Consider the following 14,817-nt stretch of genomic DNA (forward strand, 5'->3'; position numbering starts at 1 on the left):
TCACCTCATCCTATCCTAGTTTTTTATAAAGGTAGAACAAAACAAAATGTTATTGATCCGGTGCACACAGATATCACACGGATCCTGGGTCCGGGTGGATAGGGCCATTTAAGAATCCGAATCCTAAAGTAAGAAAACATTTGATATTTTAGTAAGAAAATACTTTTTTTTTTTAATCAAGAAGATGTATGTAATCTTTGTGATTCAAGTTGCACTTTTAGTGAGATTTAAATGCCAACCATTAGGCATTTTGTGAGTTAAAAGATAGGGAATATCTTATTAGAGCACTTCCAATGACATTATATTTGTGAATAGGCTGCAAAATTCCTGTCAATTAATTGACATCATTGACAACAACTTGTCAATCCTCAGCCAATTATTTTTGTAATGGATTTCGTTAATTCTTAGCACATTTGATCAAAAAGACCAAAACTATTTTTTGTTGTACTGTATTAAACTTTGTACATTGTATTTATTAATTAATATAGTGGATCCATGTTGATTTAAAGAAGTGTGTAATGGTTGGGATGAAATTTGACGAGTTAGTGATAGAAAGGAAATGGTGGTGTGACAATGTGTTAATTTGATGAAATGCGTCATGGTTGAAAATGCTCTTATATGTTGGTACTCCATTCGTTTCATATTTATTGCTCACTATTTTTTTTTTAATATATCATAAATTAATTGTCTAATTCTATAAATAAATAACAATAATAAGGTAATGTTCTTTTATATACCGTTGCTTAATGTTTGTAAAATAAAAAGGTGGATAAAAAGTAAGTATAAAACTGAAAAGTTAACAAAAAGTACATGTAATCACCACTTTTTTAAATTGTGTAAATTTTGTCATGAACAACAATAATAGGAGGGATGGAGTAGTATGATGTCTACTAACAGATATGGTACAATAGGGCAACTATTTATCCTTTGTTCTTTGTTACTTCATCATGAGTTTCGACGCTTACAATGCAGATTCGCAAGTTATCAAAAGTGAGAATCTAAAAAAGAAGTTAGACCATTTGTTGTGCAAATTGAATATGTTGTGATGTTGTGGGGGGGATTTATGCAGACGTGACAGTGTTGTGAGATGGAGTGACATTATGGTACATGTTGTATTGTGAAGTTGTGGAGCTGTGTCACAACTGCTCCACAAGGCACGTTGTGGCCGTTGTCGAACAACAAGGGAGGCCATTGTTCATGCATAGTGACTGGTCTTACTAAGCTAATTCGGTCAGATGTTGAGTAATCTGATTTTAACCATTCCATATCACAACTAAGATAAGTAAACTTTTTAGTTGTTACATCAACATTATATACAATAATTGTCTCACAACTAACTCATAATTAAACATTACCTATCATAACTATCATACTTATACTTATCTTTTTTAGAAAACAAGGTACAACAAACCAAACAAAACTTACGAGACTCACGAGCATTTTTCAAGAAACCTCCTTCTTTACGATAATTACAATGGGAACAGAGAGGTGTATAGCGGAAGCCAACCCATATATGCCTACAGAAGTCATAGTGATAACTGAAGGAAGGGGTATATAGGGCGCACTTCATATCACAATTAGGGCTGAGCAAAAAATCGAATTAACCAAACCATAATCAAATTAACTGCTAAAATTGAACCGAATTAACAAAACCGAACATATAACCGCATATGTGGTTAATATTTTTGGATTAACTAAAATTTGCAGTTTGAAAATGAAAATAAAGAATAACCACACCAATTTAACCGCATTGTACCCTAACGTATATTTTTGTACGTAATAAAATTATATTTAGAATCATAGAATTTGTTATAAAATAAAAGTTAATCACTAAAATAATGGGTATAACCCGACTTGTATATATCATTTTTTCGAACATTCTTCATACTAGTCATCATCAATAATCAAAACTACACTCTAACATATCATTTTCTAGACATAAAATCCACTGACGATTCATGCTTCCATGTTCATTACAGTAAATTTATGATTTCATATCTTTTGATGATCATGCCATAATGACTTTTAATATGTGCATGTTGTATATATCTTATTTTTATTCACCTTTACCTTTACCTATATGTATATGTACGTAAGTGTATAATGTAAACAATAGAAAATGGAGGGTGTTAAGTTAGTGTAAGCATATGATTGTTGCTTATTTTTGTTAGTTTATTGATTAATGATTTCCTATATATATATATATATATAAACTTAGTGTAAAAACTACAGTGATCTATCTATTCTTATATTTAAAATTAATCTACAATGTATTAGGCTTGAATTTAATAAAACATTTATTCTATCGCAAACGGTTAACCGAATTAACCGTTTATACATCCATATATTAACCAAATTAACCAATTCGTTGCAAACCGAACCGAATGGTTAAAGATATAGATTAAACAAAGTTATAGTTATGTGGGCGGTTTTCGTCCCTAACCGCACCAAACCGCCACATAGTCCCCTCTAGTCACAATAATAGGGAGCGGCTTTAGTGGAGTTTTATTATGCTAACACCCGTTAATCTGATTTCATTTTATCCGTGTCACATAAGTTTTAATTTTAAAGTAATTTGATAACCAATTTAACCCAACCCACACTCAACCCTCGTTTCATATATATAGGCTGGCTCAAGGTATAGTGGGAGGCACGTACTCAAGTTACGAGCATAAGGTAAGGCCTAGTAGTAGTTGTTAAATGATGTCAAATATTGGTTGGTTAGGCTTTTAAGTTCTTAGCCAAAGTAGTTGTTACATTGAAATATATAGATGGTCGATGAAAACTGAAGTACTACAAAGTCAGTTGTTATAAATTTTCATTATTATGACACAAGTTGTTGCTGTTACATCTCTTTCACTCTTGTCCTCACGTCATTGTAACCATCTTTAATTTGTGAGCATTTTACCTAAAATGGTTCTACTCAGTTAAAGCATGAAATTCTAACTACCCTACTTAAAAGTAGTTAGGTGTGCAGATCATGAGCTGACTTCAAATTTCTAAGTAATGAAAGTTAGAACTCGGTATTGGTATGTATTATATATATTTGTTAGAAAGGCACACATTTTTTTCTAGGAATCATATTGTTCACATCTGAACTTGAATTCATAAGTTCATGTTTAGAGAAGCTCCTCGATCTTGTGTTGAATAATGCAGTAGGTGAGTCAATACTCACATGAGAATTGAATGTTTGGTAGCCTACAATTTTGAGAAGACAAGTCTGAATTTGCAAACTTCACCAACCATTTTGCATACTGATTATTTACAATTTCACCATCATCGTGTACTATAAATAAGAGCTCAATTAAGCTCTTAATGATATCCCAAAATCAATAATTCTTTCTTTCATGTACTAAAATCAATATAGAGAGTTTGTGAGTGTGTCTGCTAATTACAAGAGATATAAAGATTAGTGCTTATCCTTGTAATTAGAGAGAAGTGTAATTCCTATTATTCTTATTAGTGAAACGTTTTCTTTCCTTGCCCGTGGTTTTTACCCTATTGGGGTTTTCCACGTTAAATCTCGGTGTCTCTATCATTGTCGTTATTTCAATTATTACTAGCGGTTTGCTATAATTCGGTGTCGCTTTTCTCAACAAGTGGTATCAAGAGCTAAGGTCTAACATCTAGTGTGTATTAATCTACTTATCGTATGCTCCGTGGTTGTCACGGGAGTGGATCGTCCACATCAGAAAATAAGTAAGATTAGTTTCACTCGATAAGATAAAATTTCCGTGGGTACTATTTCTCGAAAAATAGTATTGTCGAAAAGAAGATTGTAATTATAGCAATGTCTACGAAATTTGAAATTGAAAAGTTCAACGGGAGTAACTTCTCGTTATGGAAACTAAAGATGAAAGCTATCCTGAGAAAGGATAAGTGTTTGGCGGCCATCAGTGGACGTTCTGCCGAAGTCACTGATGAAAAATGGGAAGATATGGACGGCCAGGCTATCGCAAATCTTCATCTGGCACTAGCAGATGGCGTTTTGTCTAGCATAGAAGAAAAGAAGACGGCGAAAGAGATTTGGGATCACCTCGTAAAATTGTACGAGACCAAATCACTCCACAACAAGATATTCCTTAAGAGGAAACTTTATGCGCTACGCATGAATGAATCTACTTCAGTTAATGAGCACATTAATTCTTTGAATACTCTATTTTCTCAACTCGCTTCATTAAGTTGCAATATAGAGCCAAAAGAACGTGCTGAACTTTTACTTCAGAGTCTACCCGATTCATATGATCAACTCATTATTAACTTAACCAATAATGTTCTCTTGGAGTATCTAGTCTATGATGAAGTTGCGGCTGCTATTCTAGAAGAAGAAAATCGGCGCAATAACAAGGAGGACAAACAGGCCAGTTCACGACAAGTGGAGGCCTTATTGGTGTCAGGAGGGAGATCAACGGAACGTGGCCCATGTGGGAGTCACAATCATGGTAAACCAAAGTCTAAAAAGAAGAAGACCTATACATGCTACAATTGTGGCAAGAAAGGTCACCTGAAGAAGGATTGTCGGAGTTTAAATTGAAGGTATTTCATATGCCCGAGAGACATATTAAATTAATGTGGCCAATGTGTTATGATCCAAGTCGGGTCATACCTAATAACAAACTTACCAACACCTTATACGTATTTAATCTTAACGATTGGATCATTGATTAAATACGCGACACTTGAACTTTGAGAAAAATGGTTTTCTGAAATACTACTTGATGTGTACGTATATATATATAAGTTATGGAATAATTTATATAACAAGGATTTAATTATTTATAGGTTAAATAAATAATTAAGTTATGTTACATTTTATAAAATTGGTTTTATAAAATATACATAACAAATAATATACAAGTTTATAAAATGTGTTTTATAAAATCAAGTTTTATAAAAAACTGATTTTATAAAATCAGTTTTATAAAACTATATTATAACATTGCAATGTGAGTGGCATGGGAGTTACAATAAGCATGCATTTGTTTATTACTTACTACCCATGCTTAACTGATCGGGTCTTAAACGCCGATCATTATCGATGTTAAGAGGTGGATATTACGTGTATATTTGAGGTTTAGAAAGTTATTTCATGAGGTTTTTATAACGAGTAACGATTTGGGACGAGAACGCGAAAACGGGGGTTAAAAACAAGAAAAAATGAAAAAACTGAAGCCCAGCCGCAAGGAGGCGGCTGGGGGGCGCAAGGAGGCGCCTGATGGGTGCAAAAAAATCAGTCAGGTAGAAAGCTGACAAAAGGAGGCGGCTGGTTTTTGCGGCTGGGCGCATGTAGGCGCCCGGTGAGAGTAATTTGCGGCTGGAACTATTTTTGGATAGAATTTAAGGCTGAATTTGAGGGATTTAATGCTTGGGGGTTACCCTACTTCACCCCTATATAATGAAAACCCTAGGCTACGAATTTATCTTATCTTCCATCAGTTCTTAGAGCATCAAACACACAAAAACACACCATTAATCATCATCAAATCAAGATTCAAACTAGGTTTCAAGGAGTGTTCTTCATGCAACTTCAAGAAGTAACCATGATCATCATCACCAACATGCTTGGCTAGTTTCTTTCACTTTATTCCTTGCATGAACAATTATTGTATGTTTAGTTTTTCATTTACTTATGTGATTCTTGAATTTGTAATCCTTATGTCTTTTGGTTTATAATTTCATTGAATCTTTCGAATTATCATTTAATGCAAGTTTGAAAGTTATTGATTGTTACAAGACAAGTGATTGATATTTAACATCTTGTGCTTAATTCAACCTAGTTACAATTTAGTATAGGGATAAAGACAACATGTGTAGGTAGCATTGCTTGTGCCCAAGATAATCATAAATTGGAAAACTAAAGAAGTCTTGTCTATGAGATTTAGTTGATAATTTGATAACATAAGGATTTGTTAAACTAATGCATGCATAATTGGGATTGTCAAGGAATAAAGACTTCCATCCAATTGATTACAATCTTTTCGTTTAGTTCATTGTTTATGCTCTTGAATACTCAAAGTTTACATTTGCCTAGTAATTGTTAATCTAGTTTTTACATTAGTTAATTTTAGTTAATCACAAACAAATCAATCTTGAAATTGCTTGCTAGTTAACCACAACTTCCCGTGGAACGAATCCTGCTTACCCTATCTAAAGTAGAGTAATTAGGCTATTTTTGACTGGCCCTTCGACACCGATCAAATTTTAGGGCCGCTGCCGGGGAAGTGTGCGCTTGATTGCAAGCTCTTATTTTATTGCTTTCGTGTTAAATTAGAAAAACCATAAAAATTATAAAATCAATAAAAATCCAAAAATAGTGTTTTTTTTATTTTGTTTTTGTCAGTTTTACGCTCGGTATTCTTGTTTTTGTTGAAGTGCAGGTTAGTGTATGCAAACTCGGAGTTTGGGAGATCAAAATCTTAAGCCTTTAGACCCGGAAATCGAGAAATCTGCAAAAGCTAATCGAAAAGCTACAAGAATCTTAAAGAGTTCGACAGTGGCTTCAGCATCCACTCAACCACAGTTAGAGACACATCCGATTGTTCCACCAAACTCTCCTAAATCAGAGTCTGACACTGAAGAGAAAGTTTTTGATCAACGAGACGAGATGGCCGAACGACCAAGAGGAGTAGACACCTACTACCAACCGGGTGATTTTGAGGATCATTCACCCATTGTTTATCCTGAACCGGCAGGAGGAAACAACCGACGATTTGAGGTCCGACCTCAACTCATTTCGATCTTGCCAACCTACCGAGGTATGGCTAATGAGGAACCATATGAACACATCACTGAATTTAATGGGATATGTGCTACTAATCAGGTAAACGGTTTCACTGATGATGAGGTACGTCTTCGATTATTTCCTTATTCACTTAAGGATAAGGCAAAAAGATGGTTTCTCTCCTTGCCCGCCCGGAGTATTAATACTTGGGCGGAAATGAAAAAACGATTTTTAGAAGAATTTTACCCCATAAGTAAAACTTCAGACATGCATACGCAAATAAAATCTTTTAAACAATTACCGGGTGAATTATTTCATGAAGCGTATGAACGTCTGAAGGAGTTACTTAGGGCATGCCCACACCATGAGATACCCAAGTGGTAATTAGTTAAAGTTTTCTATGATAGTTTAGATTCCCAAAACAGACAATTTCTTTTGGCGGCTAGTGGTGGGGCATTCTTAACTCGGTCTAGTGATGATGAATGGACGTTCTTCGAACAGTTAAGCAAGGGTTCAAAAACCCAAGCTTCGGTTGATCGTAAACAACCTAGTACCTCCCGAGTGAATCATGTTTCCGATTCTGGTGGTTCATCTAGGAACTTAGAGCAGGAATTTGATGATTTGAAAATGCTTATATTTAACAACCCAAACCAGGGTCTTGCTTGTAATGTTTCGCAGGTTCAGGAAGTATGTGAGATTTGTGAAGATCCTTCTCACTTTACATATGGATGTAGAAATGGGATTCCACCGGTAAATCAGCACATAGTGGAAGAACAAGTTAACGAGGTTCAGGGGCGGAGATATGATCCATACTCCAACACGTATAATCCGGGTTGGAGAAATCATCCTAATTTCAGTTGGAGCAATAACAACGTTCTGAATGCTAACCAAGGGAACCAACTTAGACCACAAAACAACTTTCAAAACCAGGGTAACTTTCAGAACCAAGGCAACTACCAAAGAAACTATCAAAATCCTTATCCCAACAACCGAAACCAAAATCAAAACAATTACCAAAACCAAGGCCAAAACCCAAACCAAAATCAAAACAGTACTTCAACCAATCAACCATCTAGCTCAGATGCTAAGATGGATGCGTTCATCTCCGAAATGCGAAAAATGATAGAAGTGCAAAATAAGTCGATTGGTGCATTGGCTAAGGAGATCGGTAATGTAGCAGAAATTAAGGGAAATAGGGAACCAGGTACAATTCCAAGCTACACGGTTCTAAATCTAAATCATAAGGATCAGGGAAAAGGGCATAGCGTTAACATGGTAGGTACCTTGAGAATCGGAAAGAAGTATGACAATAAGGTAGGAGAAAATGAGGTAGTGCAACAAGAGTTAAGTAAGTATCCTATTGTTCTTGACGAGGAAGAGGTAAGTGAAAATGATAACCATGGGGAGGGGGTGAAGAAGACCGAACCAATCGTTAATGAGGCCGGGAAAGCGGAGACGGAATCAAAAACCGTCCCATTTCCCAAGGCCTTAGAGTCCCCAAACCAGTTCCTGTATGGGAAAAAGGGACCACAACCAGAGGACATGTGGGAAACGTTTAAACAGGTTAAGATAAATTTACCCACTGTGACGATCGCTCCAAATCCATATGGACGAACACGTCATTCATTGATTTCATTGCGAGGTATTTGACCTCTATGTGATACGTTTTGTAACATTGCATTCGTTTGAAAAGGTATTTCATAAATGAATATATAAATTCCAGGTTTTTTTACATCTGATGATTCCTACGTATAGACAATCACCATTTAAATAGTTTACAATAATACATCTGTTGACAATACAGTCAAAATAAGATACATGGTAATGGTTTGATGAATGCAATTTTCTTGTATATAGCATGTATGACTCCAAGCACATAACTTGTATCACGTATGAGCAAACAGCAGAAGACTTCTAGAAACCTGAGAATAAACATGCTTCAAGTGTCAACACAAAGGTTGGTGAGTTCATAGTTTTAATATTACACATAATTCGTATATCAATGTGGATTACAAAAGTTCAGTTGTTTCATTCAAAACGTTTATCATTATGTTTTAAATAAAAGGTGGACCACAAGATTTCAGTTGTTTCATCCGAAACGTTTATCAATCGGTTCTACAAAATTGAGCACCCTGGTAACTAAACTTTAACGTTTATATAATTTGTACCCTCTGTATAATCATCTTAATAATACACGCAAACCAACGTGTACGCTTCTCAAATAGCATACGTCCGTTAAAAGGCTAGCGCTCTAGCTCGAACGGGGATGTCAAGCCCTATGGATCCATATACTACTACTCGCGCCCACCAGTTCTTATAACTGGCAGTTACTAGTTACCAAAGTTAAGGGATTTTCGGTTCAAACTCAGTGTAGAATTTAGTATGTACTTGTATCCATTGCGTTTAAAATAAAGTGCATGTATTCTCAGCCCAAAAATATATTGCAAAAGCAATTAAAAAGGGATCAATGAAACTCACGCATATAAATATTGTATATCGGTTAATAAAGCATTTGCATGTATTCTCAGCCCAAAAATGTAGAGAGTAAAAGGGAATCAAATGAACTCACTGTTTAATATTGATATACAATATTGCAGGAAAGCACGTAGACGCATCGGAGATGATAAACACGAGGTTTGATTCAGAAAAAAATACCCCCGAACATTACCCATAACCTCCTTGGCAATAACCCATAATTTCCTTAGCTCTAGCTTGCTAAAAACTCATTTTGAAAATTACTTGGACAGCACTCCGTCGTAATATTTGATGTACATTATTATTTTTGTATCGCAAAAATAATAACACTAATAATAAAAAAAAAAAATAAGATTAATAATAATCTTATTAATAATAATAATAATAATATAAATAATAAATAAAATAAATACGGAGTAATATGTATGTGTGTGTTTTTTTTTCTTTCTTTACTCGGCAGAAAATGTTGCAATTTATAGAACCTGGCCTGAAATCTGGAGTCATGCGACTCGCATGGAAATGGCCTTCTGGCCATGCGACTCGCATGAGGACCAGGGACAGCTCACATTGTTTTGGCTCCTAGCTTGTCGACATAATATAAAATAAATATAAATATATAAATAATTAATATAATTATTTATATATTATATTTTATTCTTGTGCATAGTAGACTTGTAATTTTTGTTCCGATAAGTCGTAAGTCATCACTCGACTTATGTCCCGGTTCCGGTTTCTCGAACGCATTTTCGTACGCTTAGAAAACTTGCATTTTACATTTCGTGACACGTACCTTTGTCAAAATATAGCCTTAAATTATCCCTTAATTATATCACTCAAAGTGTATCTTAAACTTTCGAGTGTTTTGGTCATTTACTTCTATAAATCATCGTCTCGCTATTTGTCAAAACACATTTTTATAATAGTGTTTTACTGTAGCAAAGTCAAATTTTACTGTAGCAATTCACTGTAGCAAAGTCAATTTCACTGTAGCAAATAGTGATTTTCGAAAACACTGTAGCATTTTGAGTAATGTGGCAATTTGAAAACACTGTAACAAATTAGTGTTTAACTGGTTCATCTTAAACGCTTTAGTTAACTTAACTAAATATCAATTGAATCAATAAACGAATGTTACTATCGTTTATTATATATATGTATATATCTTTTTAATATACATAAATCAGTTTTTAAATACACATTGGAAGTTATTTATAAATAAATTTTAATAATAAATATTTCAACTTATCATATACATTCGAATAGATATTTAAACCAATAAGTTTAATGTACGGTATCAAACAATTAATACATTGTTACCTTTTCATGTTATAGTATATATGTATCTATTTACATATAATTGTTCGCGAATCGTCGAAAACAACCGAAGGGTATTTAAATATATAAAAGTAATTCAAAAATTTTGAGATTCAGTTTTACAGACTTTGCTTATCGTGTCGGAAATGTTAATCATACAAAGATTAAGTTTAAATTTAGTCGAAATTTCTGGGTCATCACACCCATCCTCGATGCTATTAGGCAAGTCCCATCTTATGCTAAATTTTTAAAGGACCTTTGCCCTCAAAAGAGGAAGCAAAGGGCGACTTTACCCAAAAAGGTGGAGCTAACCGAGCACCTAAGTGCGGTTGTTTCGGGTACACTTCCACCTAAGTTTAAGGACCCAGGGACCCCGTTGATAGCTGTGACTGTAGGAAACGTGAATGTGAAAAAGGCGTTATTGGACCTAGGAGCTAGCATTAATATTTTACCTTTTTGTCTAGTTGACCGATTTGAATTGGGTTTAATGAAAAGAACTGACATAATTATTCAACTAGCGGACCAGTCAATCAAAACGCCTAGGGGGATATTAGAAGATGTGATAGTAAAAGTGGAGGATTTCTATTACCCAGTTGACTTTGTTGTTATGGATATTGAACCTAGGAATAGAGATGCCCAACCCACTATAATTTTGGGACGCCCGTTCTTGGCCACCATTAATGCTCACATTAATTGTCGAACGGGTGATATGGACATATCTTTCAGGAATCGCAAGATGAGAATTAATATCTTTAATTCTCTTCACACCCTGAATGTCCATGAATGCTATCGGATAGATGTGATTGATGAATTAGTGGAAAAACATACTTCTCACCTAATAACCAATGACCCAGTAGAAATATTTTGCTTAGGTGACGAAGAGGATGTTGAATGTGAAGAGGTTAAGGTAGTAGAATTAGCAGTAGCAAGTACAATGGATGCTAGGTTGCCACCGTGGACTCATAAATATGAGCCACTACCTAAATCCATTGATACTAATACGAGACCGTCACCAGAGTCACCACCGACTCTTGAGTTAAAACCCTTACCTTCTCATTTGAAGTATGCATTTTTAGGTACTGACGACACTTTGCCAGTTATTATTGCTTCAGATTTGACAGGTATGCAGGAAAAATCCTTGATGGAAGTGCTTCAAAAGTACAAGGCTGTAGTAGGATGGACGATAGCTGATTTGAAAGGGATAAGTCCCTCAGTGTGTATGCATAGGATAGTTACAGATTCGGAGGTTAAACATGCTCATGATACGCAACGCAGGTTAAACCCGAACATGCAGGAAGTTGTAAAGAAGGAAGTTCTCAAGTGGTTAGATGCAAGGATTATTTTCCCTATTTCGGATAGTCAGTGGGTAAGCCCCACGCAAGCAGTGCCAAAGAAAGCTGGGATAATGGTAATCGAAACTGAGGAAGGTGAAAAGATCACAACCCGTCCCGTGACGGGTTGGCGGGTATGTATTGATTACAGGAAGCTGAATGCTGCGACTTCAAAGGATCATTTTCCCTTGCCTTTTATTGATCAAATCATCGAAAAGCTGTCAGGTCAGAAATTTTATTATTTCTTATATGGGTATTCGGGATATAATCAAATACCTATTCACCCTAATGACCAAGAAAAAATGACTTTTACTTGTCCTTATGGAACTTATGCTTTTAGACGAATGCCTTTTGGTTTATGTAATGCACCTGCTACCTTTCAAAGGTGTATGATGAGTATTTTCTCAGAGTTAATAGGCGAGTCTTTAGAAATTTTCATGGATGATTTTTCAATATTTGGCAAGTCTTTTGAGTCGTGTTTGAGTATGTTGGAAAAAGTTTTAAAGAGGTGTACCGAGACCAACCTTGTCCTTAGTTGGGAAAAGAGCCACTTTATGGTAAGGGAAGGGGTGGTTTTGGGACACATTGTGTCTGAACGGGGATTCGAAGTCGATAGGGCAAAAGTGCAACTTATTTCCACATTACCTCCACCAACCAATGTTAAGGGGGTAAGATCGTTTTTGGGACATGCAGGATTCTATCGTAGGTTTATCAAAGATTTTAGCATTATTTCTAAACCATTGTGTAATTTGTTATTAAAAGACGCACCTTTTGAATTTGATGACCAATGTAAGGAGGCCTTTAACACCCTTAAGCGTAAGTTGACCGAAGCACCCATTTTGCAATCACCCGATTGGACCAAACCATTTAAAATTATGTGTGACGCTAGTGATTTTGCGGCTGGGGCTGTTTTGGGTCAAAGAGTTGATAGGAAACCGGTTGTTATCTATTATGCTAGTAAGACGTTCTCGGATGCCCAAGTGAATTATACCACAACCGAGAAAGAATTATTAGCAGTAGTGTTTGCCTTAGACAAATTTAGATCGTATTTGTGGGGGTCTAAGGTAGTTGTCTTTTCGGACCATAGTGCCCTAAGGCACTTGCTTGAGAAGAAAGAGTCTAAGCCTAGATTGATTAGGTGGATTTTGTTGCTACAAGAGTTTGATTTGGAAATAAGGGATAAAAAGGGTATAGAGAATGTGGTAGCCGACCATTTATCTAGGATACCCCCGCCACCGTTTGACCCTGCTAAACCAATCCAGGAGAATTTCCCGAACGAGTGTTTGTTTAGTGTTGTGCAGGTACCTTGGTTCGCGCATATTGTTAACTATTTGGTTACTAACAAGATACCGGAACATTGGAACAAGCACAAGAGGGATTACTTTTTATCGCAGGTTAAGCATTATATTTGGGAGGACCCGGTTCTTTACCGAATTAGACCTGATCAAATCATAAAAAGATGTGTGGCGGAAGATGAGCATAAGGACATTCTAGCTCATTGTCATACTTTTGCATGTGGAGGACACTACGGAGTCAAGAAAACCGGGTACAAAGTACTCGACTCAGGTTTCTTTTGGCCTACTATTTTTAAAGACGCATGTGAGTATGTTAAAAATTGTGCTAGGTGTCAAAGGATGGGGGGAATCTATAAGCGTAATGAAATTCCCATGAACCCAATTTTGGTTTGTGACATCTTTGATGTTTGGGGCATAGATTTTATGGGACTCTTTCCACCTTCTTTTGGGTTTGAGTATATACTAGTAGCCGTTGATTATGTCTCCAAGTGGGTGGAGGCTGAGGCTACTCGGACCAATGACCACAAAGTTGTCCTAAAGTTTGTTAAGAGAAATATTTTCTGTCGTCATGGTGTACCTAAGGCCATAATTAGTGATGGGGGTTCGCACTTTAAAAACTCGCATTTTGCTAAACTTTTAAGGGATTATGGGATAAATCATCGAATTGCTACGCCTTACCATCCCCAAACAAGTGGGCAAGTGGAAGTATCTAATAGGGAATTAAAAAGGATTTTAGAAAAAACCGTAAATCCTAATCGCAAAGATTGGTCTTTAAGACTAGACGATGCGCTTTGGGCTTACCGGACAGCTTATAAAACCCCTATTGGTACTTCAACTTATCGACTTGTTTATGGGAAGGCATGTCACTTACCTGTTGAAATTGAGCATCTTGCAGAATGGGCTATTAAACAGGTGAACATGAACATGGATGAGGCAGGAAAAGCAAGAAAGTTAGACCTATCGGTGCTGGATGAGTTGAGACACTTTGCTTATGAAAGTTCAAAAATTTACAAAGAGAAAACGAAAGCGTTTCATGATAAGCAAATCGTAAGGCGGATGTTTGAAGTGGGGCAAAGTGTGTGGTTGTTTAATTCAAGGCTAAAGTTATTTGCAGGTAAGTTGAGAAGTAAGTGGAACGGTCCCTATGTGGTTACTAAGGTTACTCCGTATGGGGCAATTGAAATAAAAGATCCAAAAGGTGGGGAACCGTTTTTAGTTAATGGGCAACGATTGAAAATTGCTTCCGGTATGTCGCTTGATGATGCCAGGGTAGTTGAAACAATTCGGTTTGAACCCATGAAAGTCCATCAACTTAGAACAATTCGGGTGAATGAATCAAAGAATTATGTTAGTAAAGAGAACATTGATGCGTGGCTTGATAAAAATGTTACTATTAGTTGTATGCCCAATTGTGATGTTTGGGATGATGATGGGCGATTTGATGATGCGCCCGAGGACGAGGTGTCTGAGGTTATTTCAGATGAATGTTTTGATGAGTTTGATGAAAAGTTGTCATTGGAAGAAGATGTTAAGGGATGGCCAGAGTTCCGTCGTCAAGAAGAAGATCCAGGGGAAGTATTGTTCGAATTGAGTTTCATTGGGGTCTTACCCCACTTTGCTAATGATCATCGTGAATTCAAGGTGATTGCCGATACGGGGTCTACAATTAATATCATGTTAT

The 14,817-nt window shown here is 36.0% G+C and overlaps 1 pseudogene; it reads right to left on the reverse strand.

The window, feature by feature from the left end:
* Positions 1–6,978: 6,978 nt before the first annotated feature.
* On the reverse strand, positions 6,979–7,092 carry LOC139846255 (small nucleolar RNA R71; annotated as a pseudogene).
* Between the last annotated feature and the right edge of the window lie 7,725 nt (positions 7,093–14,817).

This window comes from Rutidosis leptorrhynchoides, chromosome 4 (genome assembly GCF_046630445.1).
Source record: "Rutidosis leptorrhynchoides isolate AG116_Rl617_1_P2 chromosome 4, CSIRO_AGI_Rlap_v1, whole genome shotgun sequence".
Lineage (NCBI taxonomy): Eukaryota > Viridiplantae > Streptophyta > Magnoliopsida > Asterales > Asteraceae > Rutidosis > Rutidosis leptorrhynchoides.